Source organism: Phalacrocorax aristotelis, chromosome 2 (assembly GCF_949628215.1).
Source record: "Phalacrocorax aristotelis chromosome 2, bGulAri2.1, whole genome shotgun sequence".
Classification (NCBI taxonomy): Eukaryota; Metazoa; Chordata; class Aves; order Suliformes; family Phalacrocoracidae; genus Phalacrocorax; species Phalacrocorax aristotelis.
In genome coordinates this window covers 143,070,938-143,097,001 of record NC_134277.1, presented here as the reverse complement: position 1 = coordinate 143,097,001, position 26,064 = coordinate 143,070,938, and the positions used below count along the sequence as shown (strand labels likewise).

The 26,064-nt window shown below is 43.6% G+C and overlaps 1 protein-coding gene across 1 annotated transcript in view; it reads right to left on the bottom strand.

Annotated features, from left to right (window-relative positions):
* CPQ (carboxypeptidase Q) overlaps positions 1 to 23,188 on the bottom strand; it is a 169,893-nt gene extending 146,705 nt beyond the window's left edge. The window contains exons 1-2 of the mRNA XM_075085462.1: positions 23,102 to 23,188; positions 10,648 to 10,712 (exon numbers count right to left, since the gene is read on the bottom strand). The gene's annotated coding sequence lies outside the window, so the exon portion shown is untranslated. The remainder of the gene's footprint in view (positions 1 to 10,647; positions 10,713 to 23,101) is intronic.
* Positions 23,189 to 26,064: the final 2,876 nt, after the last annotated feature.

Sequence of the window (26,064 nt, the reverse complement as noted above, 5' to 3'; positions counted from 1 at the left end):
CAGCCTTGCCTGCAGCCTCATGTTTAGGATATTCTCCTAAAAAGTGAAGCTCTCAAGACCATGTTAAAATGTACAGCTCCCACGTTTTACTTCTTCAAAGAAACTTCTAATCACTGGCATATAAAGCAAAAAGTGGCCGCTGCCACTGCTCCTCTTCCCATTTTGAGCAGAACTGAAAGCCCTTTGCATACTAGACACTGCATGTTTATGCCAGATGAATTTGGTCTCTTCAGAAACTGCAGCAAGGCTCAGGGCTTAATCATCTCCAGCTTACAGGGTTCCGTAGGCTCTCAGCTTTCCAAAGACTATGCTTAGGAACCATGGAAACTCTGTGGTCCAAAATGACTACAAAGCTAAAAGGCAGTAATGTAAAATGGTTGCAGTTCTTCTGGCTTAAGGTGGAATGGATAGTGGCATGGCAGTACCTGAATCCATATACAGAAGGAAGGATGTGGTCTGAATATAGTCCACAGAAAACAGATATTTTTTCCCACAAAATCCTAGCAGAACATTTCAAAGGGGAAGTCTGGAGAAAGGAGGACATATCCTCAGTGGAGGAAGACCAGGCTAGGGAGCACTTAAACAAACTGGACATATGTAAATCCATGGGGACTGATGGGTTGCACACACAAATGCTGTGAGTTGGCTGATGTCATTGTGAGGCCACTCTCAATGTTTGAAAGGTCATGTCACTCCTATCTTCCAGAAGTGCAAGAAGTAAGATGTGAGGAACTACAGACCAGTCAGCCTCACCTTGATCCCTGGCAAGGTGACAGAAGAAAATCCTCCTGGAAATTATTTCCAAACATATGAAGGACAAGAAGGTGACTCAGAACTGTTAGCATGGATTTACCAAAGGAAAGTCTTACTTGACCAACCTGATAACCTTCTATGATGAAATGCCTGGCTTAGTAGATGAGAAGAGAGCAATAGATATTGTCTACCTTGACATCATTAAGGCTTTTCGCACCTTCTCCCATGAGATCATCTTAGCGAAGGTGTTGAAGTATGGGCTGGATGAGCAGACATTGAGGTGGATTGAAAATTGAACAATCAAGCTCAGAGGGTTTTGATTATTCGTAAAACATCTAATTGGTTGCTAGTAACTAGCGGTGTCCCCTCAAGTCAATACTTGGTCCAGAACTCTTCAACATCTCCATTAACGATCTGGATGCTTGGACAGACTGCAGCCTCACTTGCAGATGATATGAAGTTAGGACAAGTGGCTGATGTACATGATGGTTGTGCTGCCACTCAGAACGAATAGAGAAACAGGCAGGCGGGAACATTATGAAGTTCAACAGAGGAAATGAAAAGTTCTGCACCTGGGGAGGACTAATCCCCACGCACCAAGACAGGATGGGGTCACCCAGCTGGAAAGCAGCTTGGCAGAGAAAGACTGTGGGGTCCTGACAGACAAACTGAGCATGAGTCAGCAACGCAACCTCATGGCAAAGACCAACGGCCTGGTGGGCTGCAAATTAGGAGGAGTGTTACCAGCAGGTGGAGGGAGGTGATCTTTCCCCTCTGCTCAGCACTGGTGAGGCCACACCTGGAACATTTGTCCATTTCTGGGCTCCCCAGTAAGAGAGACTTGGGCATACTGGAGAGAGTCCAACAAAGGGCCATGAAGATGATTAAGGGACTGGAGTATCTATCCTATGAGAGGCTGAGAGAGCTGGGACTGCTCAGCCTGCAGAAGAAAAGACTCAAGAGGGGTTTCATCAATGGGTATAAATACTTGATGGGAAGGAATGAAGACGACAGAGCCAGATTCTTTTCAGTGGTGCCAACCAACAGAACAAGAGGTAATGGGCACAAGTTGAAACATATGAAATTCCATCTGAAAACAAAAATGCACTTTTTTACTGTGAGGGTGGCCAGACACTGGAACAGGTTGTCCAGAGAGGTTGTGAAGTGTCCATATGTGGAGATATTCCAAACTTGACTGGGCCTGGGCAATCTGCTGCAGCTGATCCTGCTTAAACAGGGGGTTTGGACTAGAAGAGCTCAAAAGATGCCTTCCAACCTAATTCTGTGATTTGGAACATGAAAGGAAGCCCTAAACACAAGCTCAAAGGATTTAAAAACTCTAGGGAGAAAGGTTCTAGGTATGCAGAAGAAAACGATACATTAAAGGCAGTAAATAAGTCTTTTCCAGGTCCAATGAGTAGTATAAGAGCATGAAATGTACAGCACAATGCTACACTGGTAGTGCAGACATTGTCATAAGAAGATGCATTTAATGCTAGCTGAGCAGCTACTTTAAGGATGCGTCCACCTCTTGTCTGATCCACCTGTCCATAGTTAACTACTGTCTTTGATGCTAAAGGGCAAGATCATTGGGATCTTCATCTTTTCATCTTTTCATCTTCATCTTTTACGGTGCCCTTATATAAAAGAGGTTTAGCATGCACAATATGTAACCAGGCTAACTGGTGTTACCACCATTAAAAACATTACAATACAAATTACTTAAATGTAACAGATGGAAAAGAATGAGGGGAAAAGGATAAAAAAAACTCAGATGAGAATACTGTCTACAGCAATCAGATAACTGAAAGAGAAGCAGAGGGAACAGAAATAGGATAAACAAAGCTAGAGCAATGCTTCTTCTCCAGTGTGGCAAAGTTTTCCCAAAATCCCAGTTGAAAATACAGAAAAAAGGATACAGAGAGTTCACAAGAGTCATGGTTATGGGAAATGAGGAAAGAAAACAATAAATTGAGGGTATTAACCACTTAATTGCTAGAGATCTGCTAGATCTGCAGAGTATCTATCAGTTTCCTAACCACGTACCATTCGATTTGCTCCAAGGAATGTAGGAAACTTTGAAATCACACGGTGGTTTTGATAACATTAGAATAGACTGAAAAGCCCCAGGGTAACAAACTCACACACTGCAGAGTGATGTCTGATACATTTAATAGCATCTGAAAGAAGGTTTGTTGTGACAGCTGTGGAGTAGGCTGGCTGGAAGGCTAGGTGGACTTGCAAAATGAGGAGTAGATATCTTCCTAAAAATAAATTCATAGAGTTCTTCCATCACTTAGAAAGATAAGGGGGGCAGGGGGAAAGCTTTATGATCTTGAAGAGTGAAGCAGAAAAGCAGACATTCCTCAAAGACTGCTTTTCCAGAATTGTCAAGATTCTTCATCTGGGAGAACGTTTAATCAGTTAGAAAATCTTGGCTTTGAGAAACACTCACAGTCAAAGTTAACATTTAGATTACAAAGTCCTTAAAATGAGCATTTTTACATCTAAAGCTAAGGAAAGAAAGAGTATAACACCATACGGATAAAAAGAATACAATAAAAAAGTCTTATCACCTGGACCAAAAAGTCTACAACTCCAGAGGAAACATCAAATCATGAACTGTTTTACCTTTACCAACTGCAGAAGAACTATCTTTATTTGCTGCAACCGAAGATATGCCCTTAAATCCTTGAAAAGGTAAGTGTGACCTCATACTGTAGGACCATGTATGCCCAGGTAGCGATATTGACTTATGTGGTCAGAATAGGAAGTGATATACTTAAAGAAGACTAAGGATTAAAACAGAAAGTACAAATGTGCCCAGAGACACAGCAGTCATAGCTCCCCATTTGGCAATAGAAAAAGTTCACACCCTGTTTATCCTTTGTATTGTGGAAGTACTATAGCTTAACATAGGAAGGAAGCAGTAAAAGGAACCACACTTAACTCTTCCTTCACCTGCCATCCTCAAAATAGTAACAGGCTACCTTGATATAATCTTATTCAGTGGCTGCTGCTAAAACAGATGGCAGTAATCCTGAAGAACAGCACCCTAATCCATGTGCAGAGTACTGTATCAGCGAAGCTACAGAGACGAGTCTGCTACTTCCCTAAGAAGAACTGACAGCCAAGACAAAAAATAAGTTAAAAAAAAAAAAAAAGACATTACCACCAAACAATGCCTAGGCCATGTAGCAGCTGATATTATTCTTAATGAGCATTCAAAAAACAAACAGTTCTCAAAAGGGAGTACGTTATCTTTTCAGATGCAAAAGACACGAATTCAGTAGGATTTTTAGTTGAGAACAAGCGAATAGAATATTCAGTGAAAGAAAGGCAGTTAGGAAACAATGACACGGAAATACACATCGTTGTTCATATTACAATGAATGCCAATGCACATAGCTAATGGCAGCTGATAGCGTTGAAAGACAACTGGAGGAGGGGAAGATGATTTTGGACAATTAAATCAAAACATAACAGAATAGGGCTGCAATTATATGATCTGGTATTTTGATGCTCAACTTTGGTGACACTTCCTTCAAGCCTGTAACTATTGTTTTAGTGTAAAAAACAACACTGGATGCCTTCAGACATAGAGAGACTGGCTTATGAAAAAAAAAAATATTCACACACACCCATTCTGAGACAAAACATTAGTGACCTCTTACTCCTTTAAGGAACGTTTCTTGATTGAAGAGGCCCTTGGAATAGACACCCATCTTGCTTCTTTTCATGAAATTCATATAGAATTGTGACACAAACTCTTTAGAACCACATATTGTTCTTTCACCCTTTCCTGCAGGAGAAAAGCACCCCCTTTTTATTGAGGCAATATACCCTAGAGAAATCTGTGGAAAAGAATGAATTGCCCAAGCGAGAGAATCAAGAAGCCCTAAATTAAGGGGCACCAAAGACAAGAATTGCCAGTAAGGTCCCACACTTAAAACATCTATTACCCAAAATTTTAAACCAAGTTTGTTTTTGAAAACACATTGATCAAGACATCTTATATCCTGTAATTACAGTTAAAATATTCCTGCAATTCTGATGCTAAACATTTTCTGAGTTTTTTCTAAAAGTCTAGCAGATTGCATGCGGCCAAAGGAGGAAGCCTACCTTTACATCAGGATGAAGCCTAAAACAGATGGTACGAGCTCTAAGCAAATTATCAATCCACATCTCTGTACAGCAAAAGCTGCTCAAGCTGATGGATGGACATTGTAATAGGAGCAAAGCAAGTTTCATTAACAACAGTCAGTGCTTGGCTGTCACTGGCATGTGTTGGTTGGCCACTCCTATGAAAGTTGAAAGCCATCAAAATGCCTAGTATCCAGCACTCGCAGGTGCTTCTCGGTGCTCCTCCAAGCAGTGCTCCAGCAGAAGGCCGTGCAGTCCTACAGAACACATGTATACTTTATGTTGCTCCAGATTTTGGCCAGAAAATGCAAATACTTTGAGTGTCTCCTTCCAACAACCAAATCTCACTTTTAAAGGTGACTATATGCTACTAAGGGTTGGAATATTTGCCAAAATGAACCACCAAAATAAGTAACCTTAGTTACTAATTATGTAATGGAATGCAACAGGCCAAGTTTTCTGATGAAGCGACCCGCCTCACCTTACCAAAAATTACGCCAGATGACGAACTCACCTGCACACTTCATATACCACTCTAAAATTATAAACTCTTAAGTTAAATTCTTAGCATTTCCACACACAAAAAGAATAATATTCCTCTACGACCACACAGCTACAAAGCATTTTTTAGTTTGCATATGGAACAAAATTCTTCATTTTAAGTCAACAAGTTCAGAGAAAAGTTATGCACATTATTAAATGCTTCAAAGAAAAAGGCCAAAAAAGACAAGGCCAACGTTTTCAAAAGTATCCATCTATTTTAGATATTTTACTCCATACACCTATAATCCCATCTTACAGACTATAAGTAGGACCACAATTCCAAATTAAGTCAATAATTATTCAACATTGCTGAATACTATGATATATTTAATAATATCAATAAATAAAATTTCCTGATTAAAATAACTATAATTTTTCTAAACGTATTTTTTATTTGTTAGGTTTTTTCATACAGTCTTTCTCTACAGTCACAAGAAAAGGTATGCTCCTTATACTGCTACAGTATCAACATTCAAGTGGTTCTGTGAAGATGAGAAATCTGGTGAACATATTGCTAGACTTGTTAAGAAAAATGATATTCCAGTCTCTTGCCTCCTTACTGTAAGATATGCCCCCAGAACCTCCCCTTTCTCAAGCAACAAAGGATGAATTTGTAAATATGACTACATGAAAAAGGCACGGTATCAAGAATTTCTCATTACACTTGACAGAAAATGATCTTTACAATGCACACATTTCTTTACCTTTATTAAGGGTGGGAAAGGGTATTAATGTCAATGAGATGTTATGAAGGCCGTCATTTATGATTTTGTCATGTTCACTAGGGCATAATACTGGTACTCAAATGTCATACTGTGTTCTAACACACCAACATCAGCAATAAATACCTACAACTCAGTGGCAATATAAAACTGGGGCAACCATCCCACAGCGGACTGCCCTGCAACATACAAACAAAAGCAAGCTTAAAAAGCCAAATTTTTACATTTAGCTTAAAAAGCTAGATTGACTCTCTTAAGTCAGAGATCACCTATGCAAACTGGATCCTCACAAATCCATGGGCCCCGAAGGGATGCACCCACAAGTGCTGAGGGAACTGGCGAATGCTCTTGCTGAGCCACTCTCCATCATCGTTGAAAGGTCGTGGAGGACAGGAGAGGTGCCCAAGGACTGGAGGGTAGCCAATGTCACTCCAATCTTCAAAAAGCGCAAGTACCTGGACCTGGGAAACTATAGGCCAGTCAGCCTCACCTCCATCCCCAGAAAGGTGATGGAACACTTCATCCTGGAGGTCATCTCCAGGCATGTAGAGGACAAGAAGGTTATCAGAAATAGTCAACATGGATTCACCAATATGAGATCATGCTTGACCAACCTGATAGCCTTCTGTGATGGCGTGACTGGCTGGGTCGATGAAGGGAGAGCAGTGGCTGCTGTCTATCTTGACCTCAGTAAGGCATTCGACACTGTCTCCCATAGCCTCCTCACAGGCAAGCTAAGGAAGTGTGGGTTGGATGAGTGGACAGTGAGGTGGACAGAGAACTGGCTCAGCAACAGAACTCAGAGGGTCGTGATCAATGGAGCAGAGTCTGGATGGAGGCCTGTCACTAGCAGTGTTCCCCAGGCGTCTGTGCTGGGTCCAGTCCTGTTCAGCATATTCATCAATGACCTCAGTGATGGGACAGAGTGTAACCTCATCAAGTTCGCTGATGATACCAAGCTGGGAGGAGTGGCTGATACACCAGAAGGCTGTGCTGCCATCCAGCAAGACCTGGACAGGCTGGAGAGCTGGGCCGAGGGGAACATCATGAAATTCAACAAGAGCAAGTGCAAGGTCCTGCACCTGGGGAGGAACAACCCCATGCACCAGTACAGGCTGGGGGCTGACCTGCTAGAAAGCGGCTCTGTTGAGAAGGACCTTGGAGTGCTGGTGGACAGAAAATTGACAACGAGCTAGCAGTGTGCCCTTGTGGCCAAGAAGGCCAACAGTATCCTGGGCTGCATTAAAAGGAGTGTGGCCAGCAGGTCAAGAGAGGTTATCCTCCCCCTCTACTCTGCCCTGGTGAGACCACATTTGGAGTCCTGTATCCAGTTCTGGGCCCCCTCATTTTAAGAAGGATGCAGAACTGCTTGAGCAAGCCCAGTGGAGAGCTACCAAGATGACCAGGGGGCTGGAGCATCTCCCTTCTGAGGAAAGGCTGAGAGACTTGGGTTTGTTCAGCCTGGAGAAGAGAAGACTGAGGGGGGATTTCATCAATACCTATAAATATCTAAAGGGTGGGTGTCAGGATGATGGGACTAGGCTCTTTTCAATAGTGCCCAATGACAGGACAAGGGGCAATGGGCACAAGCTGGAATGCAGGAAGTTCCACCTAAACATGAGAAAAAAATTCTTTCCTGTGAGGGTGCCAGAGCAGTGGAACAGGCTGCCCAGGGAGGTTGTGGAGTCTCCTTCCCTGGAGACATTGAAAACCCTCCTGGATGCGTTTCTGTGCCCCCTGCTCTAGGTGTGCCTGCTCAAGCAGGGGGGTTGGACGAGATGATCTCCAGAGGTCCCTTCCAACCCCTGCCATTCTGTGATTCTGTGATTCTGTGTAATGTAAAGAACCAGGGGAAAGAAGAGACTGTAAACAAAAGAAATGCACTTTACTTAAAAAGCTTGACAGAAAACTGGTTTTAGCCATTTCTGAGTAATAAATTAACACAACCAGACCTCTTCCTGATGTTGAAGAAAGCTCCAACACCTTTTCTTCATCAAAGCTACTCCCCAATGCAGCATGCATTTTATCATGGAGTTAAAATGACAGAATACATCTATCAGTATTAATATTAATTTCTGTTTATTTCTAGTGGCATTCAGCAGTCCCAGTTAAGATACAGTCCACATTCCCACTGCAAAGATATAATGAGACAAGCATGCCATTAGGGCCATACAACTGCAGACAGACAAAATGGACAAACAATTGGGAGAGGAGGGACCCGGAAGTGACATTTCCAAGTGATTCAGTTGCTACATGAAAGATATTTCAATTAGCATGACCACTCAGCCCCTTTCTCCTGATACTACCAAGAGGAGTCGATCAAAAGGTTGCTACAGTGAAGTAAATGGTCGTATTAGAAAAAGCTAACTGTAAATCAAAGATGGGGAAAAAAACCCCAACAACACGACACAACAAAGAACATAATAAAAAATACACACACCAATTATGTAGAGGTGACAGTGACAAATGCTGACAGTAGTGAGTCTAGTAAGACAATTCCTATTTTTCTGAGCCATGCAATTCTATTTCCAAAAGTGAATTTTTAAAGATGTGTTTCTGGTTTTTTTCTTAGAGGATAGTAAAATAGTTCTAAGTGTAAACAACTACTGTATCTGGTATGCTGGTAATAAATACCTGAAAATGTCTGTTTTCAATTTATTTTTGTTCACACACTAACACACCAGGCATGCTTCTATCCAGAATTCTCATGCAGGGACTCCAAAGATCGATCATGCAGGTGACCTGTGAGACAGCTTGCACTGAGCTGCAGTAGGTTAGCAAATCTTAGGTAAGTATTGACAATTTTGTGCATAGACAAAATCTGAGCATGGGAAAATATGTACAGATGTATACATTTTTCATGTGGATACACATCAATGCAAAATCTAAAGTTCATTTTGAATATTTAGTTTGCAAACATATACCTTGCTACTACCAGCTACAGTATCTTACAGATCTTTTGTTTCTTAAGGGGAAATGGAGGTGCACGCTGATCAGAATCAAAGGAAAAACTGACACCTGAATGAACACTCATTTCTTAGTACCTTTCAATGAATTACCATTCTAACAGACAGCTGAAACAGAATAAACTTCTCTCTGAAGCAGCCAAAAAGTGATAGCATAAACCTGAGCAGATGTTCAAAGCAGAATTAAGAGTCTAAAGCACCTTTTAGAGGACTGTGTTTTTTAAACCCTATCAGAATCACACAAGTATCACCAGGAAAAGTAGATGTATTAGCAATTTGTATGTTCAATTCCCATTCATATGCTCAAATTAAAATATTTAAATTGAGTGCAGTAGCATCCGACTAATGGTGTCACATATTATAAACATTTTCTATTTAGTAAGACCCTTACATAGTTATAAATAAATCTAAATATGCCTACAGTATAGTTTTCAGGTTCGGGAGTATTAGACGTTGCCCATGATGAGCATTTTTCAAGAGACCTGAAGCCAACAGTGCCCAGAAAATAAGGGGTTTTTTTCAATTTTTCTTCAGAAAAAAAATTTCAGTTTTTCCAAATTTTCTTCAGAAAAAGATAAAAAAATAACATAACATAGCATATGTTGTTAATACAGATAACTGCCAAGTAAAAATAACTGCCTTATTCTTGCACAGCTATACTTGCAGAGGTGCTACAGAACATACATGCACAAATACCAACAGCAGCTTCAGAATAAATGGAAATAGTACCACTGCTAAAACATATTCAGGAGCTACACTGGAGACAGCTTTCCAAAACAGCAAAAAATATTTGTGAGAAGGAAGGTAGTTAACAAACTATGAAACTTCCTTTTATTAACACAATTGTTGTTTGAATCCCATGGTATTAGAAAAACAAGTGGAGGTCCATCCTTTGAAATCCTCACAGGTTCTTTGTTCTAGCTGCCAAACTACCTGTGGTACCATTTGTTTGATCCAGGGTCTTGAATGTGACAATACAAAAGCCGATACCTTACTTGAGTGTCATGTTCAGGGAAGATACTGACTTTGGCAAACATAAGCTGACTAGATATACGTGTATGTCATTTTCTGGCACACATTGTACCGCATCTGGCGCACACTTTACAGCATCTGCAACACTATTAGAGACAGAATGTGATCAACCCTCTCTCTGCAAACATTATGTTGACATCTCCCTGTCTTTGCACTGACATGATTCTGACACTGCACCTGACCAGTAACACTCAGAGATTAAATTATGCCAGGAAAATACAGGAACAAACGAAACAGCCAAAAGTTTCCCCCTAAGCCTTAAACACCTGCACAGTACAGATTGCATAAGGCAATCTGACTTGTGCGCCAGCTCCCGAACTCCAGAGTTTTCACACTGGCCATCTTTGAGAAAACGAGCTCACCACCACAGCCGTGACCACGCCAGCCCCAGGTGAGTGACTCCACCTGAACTCAGGAAGCACAAAGGAACTTCAACCAAGCAGAGCCCAGAGAGGACACAGCTCCATTTCCAGATGCCAATTGCTTACCCTATCCTTCTGCTATTGCATGTGACAGCCACAAGCTCCTTCTGGGTCTTCTGAAGTAGTTATGCCTGGAACACAATAAAAAAATGAAGCTATTTAGACACTCTTTGAATTTTTATTTAGATACAGTGTTATCAAAATGGGCAGGGCCCCTGGTATTAGGACACCTCTGGCTTTTATCCTACCTGTTAAATAGCCCTCTGCAAGCACAGCTTTGGGAATGCTACCCTTAAGTGTTTCCAGTCACAAACCCAATCATTAAGGAGACAAAAGCTTGCAGAATCAACTCCCCTTTACTTTGATTTAGCTATAAATGGCGATTTTTCAAAACTGCACATCTGCCCTGTCATAACTGCATAAAATTCAGAGGCCTTTATCCACAGCATGAATAGAGAGACTGTTTAACATTTGGGGCTCTGCTGTTCCCAGTATGAGGAAAAACCAGAGCCTTTGCCTCCTTCAGTGAATCCAGATGTTGCAAATGTCATTCTCCTCATGAACTAAAATGCAATTCCAAATTAAAATGACACTGGTATCAGAGGATCGCTTACACTCGGTTTTGATTTTATCACAGAATCACAGAATGGTAAGGGTTGGAAGGGACCTCTGGAGATCATCTCGTCCAACCCCCCTGCTTGAGCAGGGACACCCAGAGCAGGGGGCACAGGAACACGTCCAGGCAGGTTTTGAATGTCTCCAGGGAAGGAGACTCCACAGCCTCCCTGGGCAGCCTGTTCCACTGCTCTGGCACCCTGTTCACATATATCAGCTTGCAAGCAGGGGCAACTGATGAGGTAGAGTTCTCATAAAGTTACAACTGCTCCTTCATTCAGAAGCAGCCCAAAAAGCCATCTTTGACTTCTCAATGAAGTGCTGTTCCTTTCAGGATTACAGCCTCACCACATCTGCCCACACTTCCATGATTTCCATATTAGGGTCACTCCTCCAAAAGCTCTTCTTTGAAACCATTTGGAAGCCAGGCCAGGACATAAACAGTCCTTTGGGCAATGAATTACATATCAGTTCTGCTCCCTGATGACAGCAACTTCCTGGTTATCCACTGGAACAGAACTGATGGCAACACTAATCCTACGCCCCTTACTCCATGCTTGCCAACAAGCCCTGTTTGTTGAGTACAAAGTACTTGGATATAAACACTCAGAGAGCAGGCAAGGTCAACATGAAGTCTACATTTCTTAAGTCTACTACCCCATTTAATTCCTAGATTAAGGGTTTTTTTCTGCAGCAAAGTTACCTTCTGCTTTCGGAGGAGCGGCTGAGCTTGCACCAGCCACCACTCACATTTTTAGCTTGCAGCTAGCAGCCCAGCTGCCACCTCACCACAGCTGAAAATATTTTCCAGGAAAAAAGCTAGTATTAGTTGACTTTCATCCTTCCTATGCTGCTTGTCTGTAGGGACAGGAGATGTTATACAGCATGTTTCATTTTGATAATTTTGGGAGGTTGCATTAGACAGATGCCTACTGTAATTTTTATTTATCCAGTGTACATCTGGTTTTTTATATATAGTTCACATAGTGATAAGCTCCCAATAGTTATTTTTATATAACATTCTTCAAAGGAACTTTCCCATGCTCCCATTCCTGTTTGCATGCTGCTCAAGTGGGCTGCATGTTCTGGATTTTCAGAAAACAGGCACCTGAATAAATTTAATTCTAATACCAATGCACTGACAACAGAAGCAATGGAGAAGTGCCGTATCTTCCAGCATCACAACAATGAAGAAAAGCCAAAGGAGATAAATAAGCATGTGAAAGGGGAAAAAAGAATCAGAAAATTTGACTACTACTCCCCTGAAACATAACTGCTCTGACTTTGATAAACCCTTGATGCCTGCAAATGCACAACGGTGGGACTGACAAGAGTGTGGTGTGTAACGTAATGATGAAATAGGTGAGAGGTCTGCACCATAATCACAAGAAAATGGCTCTGGTTTAAAAAACAAAAAAAAATTTAAAAAAAAAAGCATACAAACATCAGATATGCTTCATTGACACATTCATACGATTTTTAACTGCTGGATTCTTGACATCAGGGTCAGCAAAACAGGATTCACTTTGTACAGGTTTTTTTTATGTTTCTACTTTAAATAAAACTTGCCATATGATCTGGATCGAAGAAACACTGGATGTGTCACTATCAATATTGATAGCTCCTCAAATAAAGCTTGAAACATGCATCAACTTCTTTCGGCCTAAAAGCTTAAACTATAAAGCCATTTTCACAAATTTGTTTAAAAAATTACATGAGATAGGAGAGTGATGTGGGGGAAAAGAAATCATTTCTAGCCATGCCAAAATTCTCATACTAGAAAAAGCATATACACTTGTTCACTTATGAACACAAAATAACTCACGCTGTTGTGTCAAAATTGGTATTTTTACTCAAAACCAATATTCTGGGCCAAAAGATTAAACTTACTTTGAGCAATGAGAGGAGTGCTAACAGAAGCACCACTTAGCACTGGGAAATACCTTTTCCTCTAGGGAAAAAGACTTGCAAATGAGTTTTCAGCTCACCGACTGCCAGATGTAAACACAGAAAGATAACCATACTATTCTGACCACTTTTTTTTTCCAATGAAACAAAAAAGTTCATTGTCCTAGCCAAAGTTTAGATGCGAGGTTGAAGACACCGTTGTCACCTGCACAGCAAACTTTTAACAGATGTTCTGACATTCAGCATAAGCTGTTCTCTTGAAGTTTCTTTCAGTTTGATCACCTTTCCCTCTCTCATGACCAGATTTGTTGGAAGAGTCCAAAATCGGACAACTACCAAAAAGCCCCATGTGATCCACTCATATCGGATAAGCTGGGTTTGGCTGTCAGGTCTTTTTAATACTTATGACTGTTGTGTACACTAGACAGCACTGGTGTAAGAGGCAGAAAGCAAGATGTATCTGCTGACTTGGGCAGCATCACTTGCTGGAAACAAGCACACCTGTCCTCATTCGGTTACTCTTTGAAAGGTGGCCACAGGCAGATTCCTGCTACCACACTTTCTGCAAGCTTTCTCTTCAGCCATAACAGGTAAGTCCAAGATGAAGCATGAATCACAGACCTTAGTTGCGGTAGTAATATATATTAAAGTCAGCATAGATATATTTTACCAGCCTATGGACTGGGCAACAGGAGGTTTGGATCAGTCATGGCTTAAGTCCATCTAGGCCCAACTATGGTGGCTCTGCCCTCCACATTGCCATTGCAACAGAGTTTTGTCCATATGCTCAGGCAGCAAGTTGGTTCTTGAAACCAGCCAAGTGAAAAACATTTATTCTTTGTCTGCAGAAATTAATCATGAGCATTAGTACCAGTAGGTTACTGCCAAAGAGAAAATGGGGGTGTACTACTCAGAAGATTGGACTGCGGCAGTCCTGCAGCCTGAAGAGCAGACAGCTCTGCTCTTTCCACCACCTCTGCTAACTGGGTGAGAACTCCTGGCCAAGGGAGGGAGGGTGGCTGGGGTGGAAACCTCTGCGGCAGTTGCAGGTAAATTAGACAAGGGCAGTAACTCAGAGCCTGCACAGAATTTTCCAAGACTATTCCTGAGACTTTTTTGCTTCTGAAAACCCCCTAGAGATTCCCTACCCAACAATTATTTCAAGACAACCAAACTGAACAAGTAATTAAAATCAAGCTGACTTCGTTCTCCTTCTAGGGTATCTCACAGTGCATCACTGAGGTAGAAATTGTCTGCTTTGTGTATTTTTCAGCAGCACTGTATACATTACCTGAGCTAAGTAATGTACTTTTCTGCCTTATCTAGTTGTCATAAGAGAAAATATTAATAGGCCATTGCAGTGTACGATCAATCTTAAAGAAATTAGTAACTTAAAATTCTTTTTGCTTCCAAAGCAATAAAGAATTTCATTAAACTAAAACTCCAAGAAGTGTTTTTGCAATCTGCCACGGAAGAGCACTCATGTTTCATATGGGAGAACATGACCAGAGAGAGCACTAGAAGGTAAGCCCTGTGATTCAGAACAGTAAAAATCAACAAGATCAGAAACGCTAATCTCAAAACCTGTGGAGAGGAGAAGGGGAAACCATTACAGATAAATCAAATTTATGATTTGGTCTTCAAAAGTTACAGATAAAGAAGCGGGTGCTTTCCCAACAGAGTCTGTTGGCTCAGATGTCATTTTAAGGCCTCAAAAAAGCACATTTCTTTCTCAAATGTCTATTGGCACATGCATAATATTACATAAGCCCTTTTGTGGGCCTACTTGAAACACAAAATTACTGTCAAATCACGTGTCTTACGTAAAGTCATAGTCAAGTGTCTTTGCTGAAAAAAACTAACACAAAAATTGAAGACACAGGATATCAATGCACATGTAGCAGATGAAAGCTACAGAAATTGGGGGAGGGTAGAAGAGTGATGTCATTCCCTTTCACACAGAGTGTTCTAGCAGAAAACGTGCTACCACTATATTTGAGTATAAGATCAGACACCATAACCAGCAACCGGAGAAAAAAATACGCATATATACTTAAAATCAGGACCATTTTCTCACACCATTACTAGAACAGGCTTCACAAGGGTGACAACAGTTGCACCAGATGCTACATCTGCGATGTCACAAAACAGGTTAGGACAAATCCTGAGCTGGTGGAAACTGCCACTGTTGTACTGAATGCAGGATGGTCACTCAGGCAAGTTTAAAAAAAAAATCTTATTTGCTTATTTTTCCTACAATGTAAGACTGATAGGTGACCTGAGATTAACCTTCTCTCACTATAACATAAAGATCATTGATTTGTATGATTGATTTGTATCATCCCCCCACAAGGATGGAGGCAGGGTCTTAAAGGGAAGCGGCAAGTGGAAACAAGTCCACAATGGGAGCAGCAAGCAAACCTTTTCCTTGCTCACCACGCCTCCCCAGGTGCCTCTGCACAATAGGTATGAGGCTCTAGATGTGGAGGACCAGTCAGTGGATGATGTGGGTGTCAATCCATCTACCCCAGAGAAGTGGTCGAGACTAGAAAGACCTACCCCCCATATTACTACCACCTCCACACAGAAGCAAAGACTGGTCATAGCTGTAGGAGACTCCCTTAAATGGAACAGAGGGTCCAGTTTGCCAGGCTGACCCTCCTCATAGGGAAGCCTGCTGCCTCTGAGGAGCCTGGGTTAGAGATATCACTAGGAAACTTCCTAGCCTGGTACAGCCCTCAGACTACCTGTTACTGCTCTTCCATGTGGGTGGTGATGAAGCTGCAGTATGTAGCCCAAAGGTGATTAAAAGAGACCTCAGGGCTTTGGCACGGTTAGTGAGGGAATCGGGGGCACAAGTTATTTTTTCCTTTCTCCTTCCAGTTGTGGGCAGTGATGTTGGAAGGAACAGGCTGACCCAATCTATCAACACATGGCTCCATGGCTGGTGACACCTACACAACTTTGGGGTTTTTGACAATGGGAAGGCCTACATGGCACTGGGATTGCTGGCATCTAATGGGAGCCACCTTTCTCAATGGGGAAAGAGGGTCTTTGCTCAGGAGCTTGCAGGGCTCATGGACAGGGCTTTAAACTAGAGGCAAAGGGGAAGGGGGAGCATATCAGGCTTGCCTGTGACATGCTGTGGGATGATACACAATGCTTAGAGGCTGCTATTATGAGCCCTCAACCTATTGCCCAGAGGCATGCTGGGGATGCTGCAGCACAGTTGAAGCCTTGTGGAGATGAGCTGAGGGCTCCTGAGGTAGTAGGAGCCAACAAGGAAAATTCCGTGAAACACCTCAAGGGAAACAAGGGGTGTTCCGCTAAGGTGACATGGCCAACAGCCCAGATGAAACACCTCTACACGAACACACACAGCATGCGAAACAAACAGGAGGAGCTGGAAGCTACCGTGTTGCTAGAAAGTTATGATCTGATTGCCATTACTGAAACTTGGAGGGAAAAATCCCATGACTGCAGTGCAGCTATTGATGGCCACAGGCTCTTCAGAAGGGACAGATGAGGAAGGAGGGATGGAGGCACTACCCTCTACATCAAGAGATTAATACAGTGTGAGGAGCAGTCCCTGAAGAATAACCACAAGCAGGTCTGTGCTGGTTTTGGCTGAGAAGGGGTTAATTCTCCTCACTGTGGGGGTCAGCTACCTTTCCAGCTTCCCGCGCTCTGCCGCGTGGCGTGGCAGGGGGGACTGGCAGGGGCAGGGCCATGGCGGGGACGGCTGACCCCGACTGGCCAATGGCAGGTTCATTCCATACCACATGACACCATGGCCAATATATTGAGGGGGGGCAGTGGCAGCGCGGGGGCGGCGCGGCGTCGGGTCGGCGGGCGACGAGCGGCTGCGGCGCGTGCGGTTTGTTTCGGTGGTTCGTTCCCCCTCTCCCCTCCTTTCCCCCTCTCTCCTCCTTCCCCCCTCCCCCGGGGCTTTGCGCCTCTCGTTGTTCTCCTTTACATTGCATTTCTACTGTTGTTTCTTTTAATTTTAATTATTAAACTGTTCTTATCCCAACCCACGAGCATTACCCTTCTGATTCTCTCCCGCATCTACTGCTGGGGGAGTGAGCGAGCGGCTGTGTGGGGCTGAGCTGCCGGCTAAACCACGACAAGGTCAAAAGCTTTTAAGGTAAGAATTAGAGACAGGCAACAGAGGGAACCTTGTGGCTGGTGTCTACTACAGGCCACCTGATCAAGGGGAGACTGCTGACGGAACCTTCTTCCTCCAGCTCCAGGAGGCTTCGTGCTCGCAGGCTCTCCTCCTACTGGGGGACTTCAACCACCCCCACACCTGTGGGAAAAGTAGCACAGCAAGCTGTAGGCAATCCAGGAGATTCCTAGAATGCACTGAGGATAACTTCTTAAGCCAGGTAATAGACACCTCTACTCATCTCTACTCAGATGGGCCTGATGGTCGCCAATGCAAGTGAGCTAACCGATGGCGTCAACATTGGAGGCAGCACGGGCTGCAGCAATCATGCATTGCTGGAGTTTGCACTCCTGAAAGATATGGGAAAAGCAAGGAGTATAGTCAGGACCCTAAATTTTAGGAACGCAAACTTCCAACTCTTCAAGGAGTCAGTCAGAAAGACCCCCTGGTAAACAGTCATCAGGGACAGGGAGTAGAACAGAGCTGGGGGATCTTTAAGGATGTTTTCCAAAGAGTCCAAGAGCTCTCAGTCCTCAGGTGTAAAAAAACAGGCAAGGAAGGGAAGAGGCCAGCATGGCTGAGTCGAGACATGCTGGTCAAACTAAAGAGCAAGAAGGAACAGCACAGGCAGTAGAAGCAGGGACAGGTGTCCTGGGAAGAGTATAGGGATGCTTACCCGTTGTGTAAGGATGGGGTGAAGAGGGCCAAGGCACAGCTGGAGCCGAATTTGGCAAGGGATGTAAAGAATAACAAGAAAGGCTTCTACAGGTACATCAACCAGAGAAGGAAGGTTAAAGAAAGCGTACCCTCCCTGATGAACAAGAATGGCGACCAAGTATCAACAGACGAGAAGGCGGCTGAGGGACTCAACCTTTTGCCTTGGCCTTCACTGGTAACCTTTCCTCACCTCTCCCAAGTCAATGGACCAGAAGATGGGGACCAGGGGGGTAATGCCCCTGCCACTGTAAGGGAAGATCATGTTCTTGACCACCTGAGGAACCTGAACATGCACTAGTCTATGGGACCTGATGAGATGCAACCCAGAGTCCTGAGGAAATTGGCTGATGTAGATGCCAAGCCACTCTCCATGGCAGTCAGGTAAAGTCCCTAGGGACTGGAAGAAGGGGACATTGTGCCCATCTTTAAAAAGGGTAGAAAGGAGGACCTGAAGAAATACTGACCTGTCAGGCTTACCTCTGGGCCTGGAAAGATCATGGAACAGATCATCCTAGAAGCTATGCTAAAGCACATGGAGGACAGGGAGGTGATTTGAGACAGCCAGCATGGCTTCACCAAGGGCAAGTTTTGTCTGGCTAACCTAGTGCCTTTCTATGATGACTGCATCAGTGGAATAGGGAAAAGCAATGGATGTCATCTATCTGGATTTCTGTAAGGCCTTCGACATGATCCCCCACAGCATCCTTCTCTCTAAATTGGGGAGATACAGATTTGATGGGTGGACTATTCAGTGGATGAGGAAAGGTTGGATGGTCACATCCAGAGGGTAGTGGCCAATGGCTCAATGTCCAAATGGAGACCGGTGATGAGTGGTGTCCCTCAGGGGTCTGTACTGGGATCAGTGCTGCTTAAAATTTTCATCAATGACATAGTGGGATTGAGCACACCCTCAGCAAGTTCACAGATGACACCAAGCTGAGCAATGCAGTTGACACAACAGAAGGATGGGATGTCATCCAAAGAGACCTGGACAAGCTGGAGAGGTGGGCCTCGTGCAAGGTCCTGCAGCTGGGTCAGGGCAACACCCAATATCAACACAGGCTGGGGGATGAAGGGATTGAGAGCAGCCCTGTGGAAAAGGACTTGGGGGTCCCAGTGGATGAAAAGCTGGACACGAGCCAACAATGTGCGCTCATAGTGCAGAAGGCCAACAGTATCCTGGGCTGCATCAAAAGAAGCATGGCCAGCAGGTCAAGGGAGGTGATTCTGCCCCTCTACTCCACTCTGGTGAGACCCCACCTGGAGTGCTGCATCCAGCTCTGGAGCCCGCAACACATAAAAGGACATGCATCTGTTGGAGCAGGTCCAGAGGAGGCCACAAAAATGATCCAAGGGATAGAGCACCTCTCCTACACGAACAGGCTGAGAGAGTTGGGGTTGTTCAACCTGGAGAAGAGACAGCTCTGGGGAGACCTTATTGCAGCCTTTCAGTACTTAAAGAAGGACTATAGAAAAGATAGGGACAATCTTTTTAGCAAGGCCTGTTGTGACAGGACAAGGGGTAATGGTTTTAAACTAAAGAAGGGTAGATTTAGACTGGATATAAGGAAGAAATTTTTTAGGCAGTGAAGATTTTAGAAATTTTTAGCGAGTGGTGAAGCACTGGAACAGGTTGCCCAGAGAGGTTGTGGAGACCCCATCCCTAGAGACATGCAAGGTCAGGTTGGACGGGGCTCTGAGCAACCTGATCTAGTTGAAGATGTCCCTGCTCAGTGCAGAGGTGTTTGACTAGATGACCTCCAAAGGTCCCTTCCAACCCAAGCCATTCTACGATTCTGTGATTCTATGATTCAAAATTGATTATAGATAATTGAGATAAATTTGACTGAAAGTTTTATTTTCTAAAACAGCATTAGTATCTTTTAAAGTCATGTTTTAAGGTCACAGGCCTTTTACTATACCTCTGATTGCAATGGGTAGTAGAGAAAAACATTTTGCCAAAATATATAAACCACTTCTTAGAGATCTATTTTAATCTGTATGTCTGTTCATTAGATACTTCTACCGAATCCCTCTTGGCAGCAACAGCACCAAAGGGATTTTGATGTTTTTAGCCTGTGCCCACTGTGGAGAAAATTCATCAAGCTCATGAAGTTAATTAGATTTAAAAGTGTCTGAGAAAATACTACTAATACCAGGACAGGAAAAAAAAAAAAGAAATTAAATGAGCTGGGTGTCTCAATACTCTCCATTATAAATAAATAAATAGATAGATAAATAAATAAATAAACCCCCTCACCATTGGTCTATTCTCTCTGTCTCAAAAAAAAAAAAAGATCCTCTTGTAAGATCAAGGCACCCAAAGGATCATTGTTAAAACTACAGGATAACAAGGTTAACATTCTTCTCAAGCTGACATACAATTTTTCTTCTATTGTAAAACTGAAACAAAAAAGGCAAGAGGATTGCCCACAGATTCTGTTAGAAATACTGACTTAATCAATTAATTGGCATTTACGAGATTACAAATCAGAGCCAAAAATTCACTATTGCCAATGAGTGAAAATGTAAGTAACTGGGGGTCAACCGAAGAAAGAACTTACATTTATTTCAGTACTTTGAGATTACTGCACACATTTGGTAACGAAAACGTGAAAGATTACTGCAGTGCAGTTTTTGACAGATAATATTTCCTGTTGAGACAGAACAGAAAGAACTGTAGAGCTTCAAGACTGTAATCGTTTCATACATTTCTACGCATAAAGTACTTTTTTTTAAGCAAAACATTTCACCCCTGCAGCTGCTATCTCTTAGATGTACTGCCATCCTTCATCTTCATCCTCCCACAACTGGAAAGGAAGGAAGAAATGACAAGACAAAGTTTTCAATCTTAAAACAAGAAAGTTTTATACGCTATAGCAGGAACAGATAAAAGAAACCCATGTGCATTATGAGTCTGTGCAATTATGTCAACAATAAGTAAAAGTATATGTTGCTTCGTTTCCCAATTTGACATTAGAGATATGCAGGCATTTGCAAAACTGTGTTATGAAACAAATAAGAACTTATATGAGCTTTTACTGACAGATGTCTCCCAACAGGGGTCAATGCCAGGTTGTTCTTCCCCAGCCCAGATTTGCAATCTGTTCTTATCTGATTTAGTATCTTATTGTTCTGCTGTTCAAAAGAATTATATATATTTTAAACACCAAGAAACAAGATTAGGTAAGACAAAGGTTTAGTATGAAGCTTTAAAGCTGCAGTGGCTCTGATCCAAGTTTATCTGCACAGACTTAATGTGAAAGATTGAGGTTTGGGTAAAGTGAAACTGTGAGGCACAACTGATAGATGCTATCCAAGATAAGAGTGGATATGTCTAAAGAAATGAGTCAAAATTTACAAGGAAACAAGGGATGTAAGAACTCTCATGGATACGGCAGGCTTTGTAGGATGTCTTTGGGGAAAGAAGTGTTTGAGGTATTATTCAAAAAACTAATCTAACAGAGGGAGTGCCAGACAAGACTAGAAGGTGATTTTAAGGAGTGATAGCAGGTAAGCATGAGGAAGACATTTAATAACAGCTTTCATCCTCGGAGAAAAATCACCAGAGCAAAATCAAGGCCAACTTTTGTCACCCTAGCTTAAATCTAAAGAATTTCTCAGGCTAAAATAGATAGATACATTATAGCTAGATATAGATGTAAGCAGGGAATCTCCCATCCACTCCCATACAGGGAATCTGTTCTACAGTCATACCAAGGATTGCTTTGAAAGAAGAAACACCCACACGCTGCCCTTTCATCAATAGATTACAACACTCTTAGAGTCATTTGATACAAAAGGGTGAGCAGATGTGGAACAATCTCCAGAAACGGTAAAATTAATCTAATTTTAAACAGAGTGAAAACCACAGACGGGCAAAATTTTGAAAATTAAGGCTTACTAAACAGGAAATCAGGATTTCAGGTGTTGCATATGTATGGCCCTATCTGAGCAGGTACTCTGAGCGCTCACACAGCATTTAGGAAAGTCAGGTCCCAAAAATTCTGCAGTTTGAAGGAAGAAACAAGTAATCAACAAGGAAACAGAAATCTGTGCTTATATTTTGCATTTTATCTTTAGTTGTTCTGAGCAGACTTGTAACTTGTCAGGCACAACCACTAGATTCAGAATGCTACTCTGTCTGTAACGCTTCCTTAATAAAATCTGATTCAGTTGGCAGAAGTTACATGTTTCATGTTTTATCTCACTCTTCTCTCCCTCATACATATTTTAGTACTTCCATAAAATATGTAGATGCGTGTACAAAAACTGTATACACATACATAAAAATGCCTCTCTTCTTATATACATTTCCCTTTTGCATCGATTTGAAAAAGGTAGTTTTTAAAGACCTGTCAAAACAAACCTAATGGGTACTAGTTACTAGAATTTCCTACTCAGAAGCACTAAAACACTTTACACACCGGGACCTCTTCACTATGAAGTGTGCCATAAAAAGTAATTAAATATCTTAATGCACCCATCTGGTATTTATGGGTTTTATTCGCTTGCAGTGGCATTCCTTCAGCCAGTGACTGCTGTCAGCTGTGCTGGTTCCAAGCCCTCGGCAGAGCGCCGCGCCTCGCCTAACGCCGACCGAGCACATGTGCGACAGCCAACTACAGCGTGGGCCGGGTATCTGGAACGAGAGGGGAAGCTGGTGTTTCTCGTCACGCGATGGCGCGTCCGTGTTCCTGAAGGGCGACCGAGCTGGTGTCTGTCCCCCTCCGGGAAGGGCGGGAGGGCAGGCGCCAGGTGGACCCCAGGCCCTGCTGCCAGGCCGGGCGGCACCCGAGGCCGCGGCCCGGCCTCGGAGATGGGAGGGACACCCCAGCACATGCCGGCAGGGCTTCGAAGCACGCCCTCGGCAAGCGGAGGAGACGGGGCTGAGCCCCTCCTCGCCCGCAGCCAGGCGCCGGAGCCGGCCCCGCCGGGAGAGAGGGCGCTGCGGCCCGGCGGAGGGGCGCCGCCAGCCCCGCTCCCGCGGCGGCAGCCAGCCCGGCCGAGCGCCTCCCGCGCGGGGCCGCCGGTCCCTCTGAGGATGTGAAAGAGGAGGAGGAAGAGGAGGAGGAAGAGGAGGAGGAGAAGGGGAGCCGAGCAAACACGCACCTTCCCCGTGCCGAGCAGGCCTCCGCCGGAACGGGACGGGGCGGGGAGGAGGAGCCGCCGCCGGGGTTGGAAGGGGCGGGGCGGGCCTGGGCCCGACCGGTGCTGGTTTCGCCGAGGCCGCCTGGAAGCCGTGGGGAAGCGGCCTCAGGGCCAGGGCCCGGGCCCGGGCCCGGGCCCGTGCCGGCGCTGTGTTGCGGGCGAGGCCGGGAGTCGCCCCCCCTTACCGGTGGGTCGGGGCGCGGCGGGCCCGGCCTGGGAGCCCCCGGCTCGGGAAGGAGACCTAAAAACACCCATCCGTGCACCATCCCCAACCCTTGCAGGGAGAAACCCCGTGGGTGCTCGGGGGCTCCCTGCTACATGGGCGTGCGTGCGGTCATGTTCACGGTGTGAGGACGTGTGGCACACGGGTGAAGCCATGAGGAGGCTTCCCTGCTGCCTGCACCGTGGCAGCGGCCTTCTCCCCGTTTACTGAGAGGGTGGTGATGGTGTGTCATTCCCTGATGGTTTCCAGCACGCTGAGAGCCATCGCTGCCTTCACACCTCTGGGAACCGAGGTAGGGCCACTGCTCCTTGCATGGCAGCGTCCTGCATGAGTAACGTTGCACTTATTTAAATAAAGGTGTGTTTATAAAAACACTTAGGTAAATGAGTGCAATTTCTTCTGTAGATAAGATCTTAAAATACAAACATGGGTCTTATTCTGCAAACACTTGAACTGAAGCTCTCAATTGGTTGTATTTATGTCAGTGTTACCCGGTGCTTACAGGTAAGTGTTTTTAGGATCAAAGCCCTTGGTGCATTTCCAAAAAGCTGCTGCAGCAGGAAGACTGAAGAATTTCCCTCTAATACTCAACACAGTATCGCGATAATCATGAACTTTCTGCCTAAGTGAAAAGACTAATACTGATGAGCTTCATGGGCATGTACCTTGAGAAGAGATTTGAAACATGCAGTCTTACAAAATAACGGCTGTCCCTGCCAGTCTGACTCTTCCACCCATTTATCTGAGGTGACTCGTATTTTTTCACTTGGATTTTTCAGCACAGTCTGGATGGTACATTCTTACAGCTGGGGCTGTGTCCTGTGCTATGCAGATCCCAGAGCATGGCAGTGGGATGCAACAGTAAGTTTCTCTTAAACTGCTGCAGTCCTTGTGAGGGCCCTGTTCCACTGAGGGGGACAAAATAACTTCAAATAAAAATGCTACACAAGTGAATTTCTATTGAAGATCTACCTGTCTCTTTCCTGTGCGTTCTGTGTGTTCTTGAAATATCATGCCTGATAAGCTGTAAGTGTTTGTCTGGGACTGTATCTCTGGAAAGAGATTATACACAGTGATTGAGTAGTTCTAAATGTGTTGCTGTAGATCATGCAAGAAAATACTCCATCCTCAAATGTTGGCTGTTGCACCCACATCTTGAACTTAACCACCAATGTATAGCTTTCCTTTTTGCTTCCAATAAGAGACAGAACGTAAGACAGATACCCGTGAAGGACCTCCTGTGAAATTGCATTTGTAGTATTCCGATTTAGGATTTGGGTTGATTTCTGAGAGGAATTCCTTCTCTCTTCATTTGCTTCCTTTACAATTAAATCACCTGGTTTCCCATTATTTTTTCCTGAATTAATTTCCTTTATTCATCCTTCCACAGTCAAGGTATCAGATGGATGAATGATAGTAAGCCATTTTTTTCCCTATCACCAGTCAGAAGGGTAAAGAAATCTTGGCATGGCTGTCATTAATCCCAGGTCACAGGGAAGGGAAAAGAAGAGCACACTGCTCATGTCTTGTTGTTCTTGCCTGAGGAGCAGTAAGTAAAAGCAAGTAAAGAGGTGTAACAACAAAACAGAGCTCCAAACCCAAACCTCTTCAGCCAGCAACACGCACAAATCTCTTTATGGGTTTGAAACACATCAATACCCACTTAACCTCGGGAAAGGTATTTCTATCACACCTCTCTCTTATATTATTTTCTCATATTTTGCATTATCCACTAAATGCATAGTTTTATTTTCCTTTAGTTTGCAGCTGCGGACTTGGACTGCTGTTCTTCCCTCCTCAGGATTGTATTTGTAAATCGGGGAGAGGCTGGAGCTAGGGAGACCTGTGCTCAGTTTTCCAGACTTCATGGGCTACACTGGGCAAACTCCTAGCCCCCCAACCAGAAATTGCCTGTGTGATCCATCTTGCATACTTCTAAACTCATTAAGACTATTCGGGTACTTGAAGATCCCAATATGGATGTGTCTTTAAAAGACTGCTATGATTACACTGATAGGAACAGTGTCAGAGTCAAGAACTTAATATTCAAGAAAGGGATTGGATATATCTGAATGTCCAAAATAATCTGAATTATCTGATTGTAACTTGATGCTTCAGGGAGTAAGCCAGTTTCTAACTCCTAGAAAGGGGAATGAAATCTAACATGAGGACTGATCTCACTTCTTACTGCTGGATTTTCTTCCCCTTCTATTATACCGTACATGAAGCAACTGGTGGGTTCTGATGTTAGGCAGAGCGTACTGCCTGGATGGATCCTGAATCCTTTCTGATAAAACAGTCTCCTGTTACCATGCTTCTCCCTGCACAAAATGGCGGTGATGCTATTTCGCTCTGCTTTGTTTTTCCAGTCTGTTTAGGCTGCATGGGTTTTGGAGCAAGGACTGCTTCCATGGAGCTCCCAACTTTATTGAAGTCTCTAAAATGTGACTGTATTAAAATAATAATAATAAGTCACAAGCATATTTGCATACTAATTATTATGCAAAGTGAGGAGGGTGAGGGAAGAAAGTATGAGATTCCTTTGAAAAGCTGCCAGCACAGGTCCAAACACAAAAGGTGTTTGAAGTGGGAGCACGCTGTACCAGCCTGAAGGAATTGCCAATGTACCAGCTATACTTGTCTAGAAGCATGCTCTCGATTTTCATTTTATGACATTTATTTACTTTACCAAAGCAGTTCC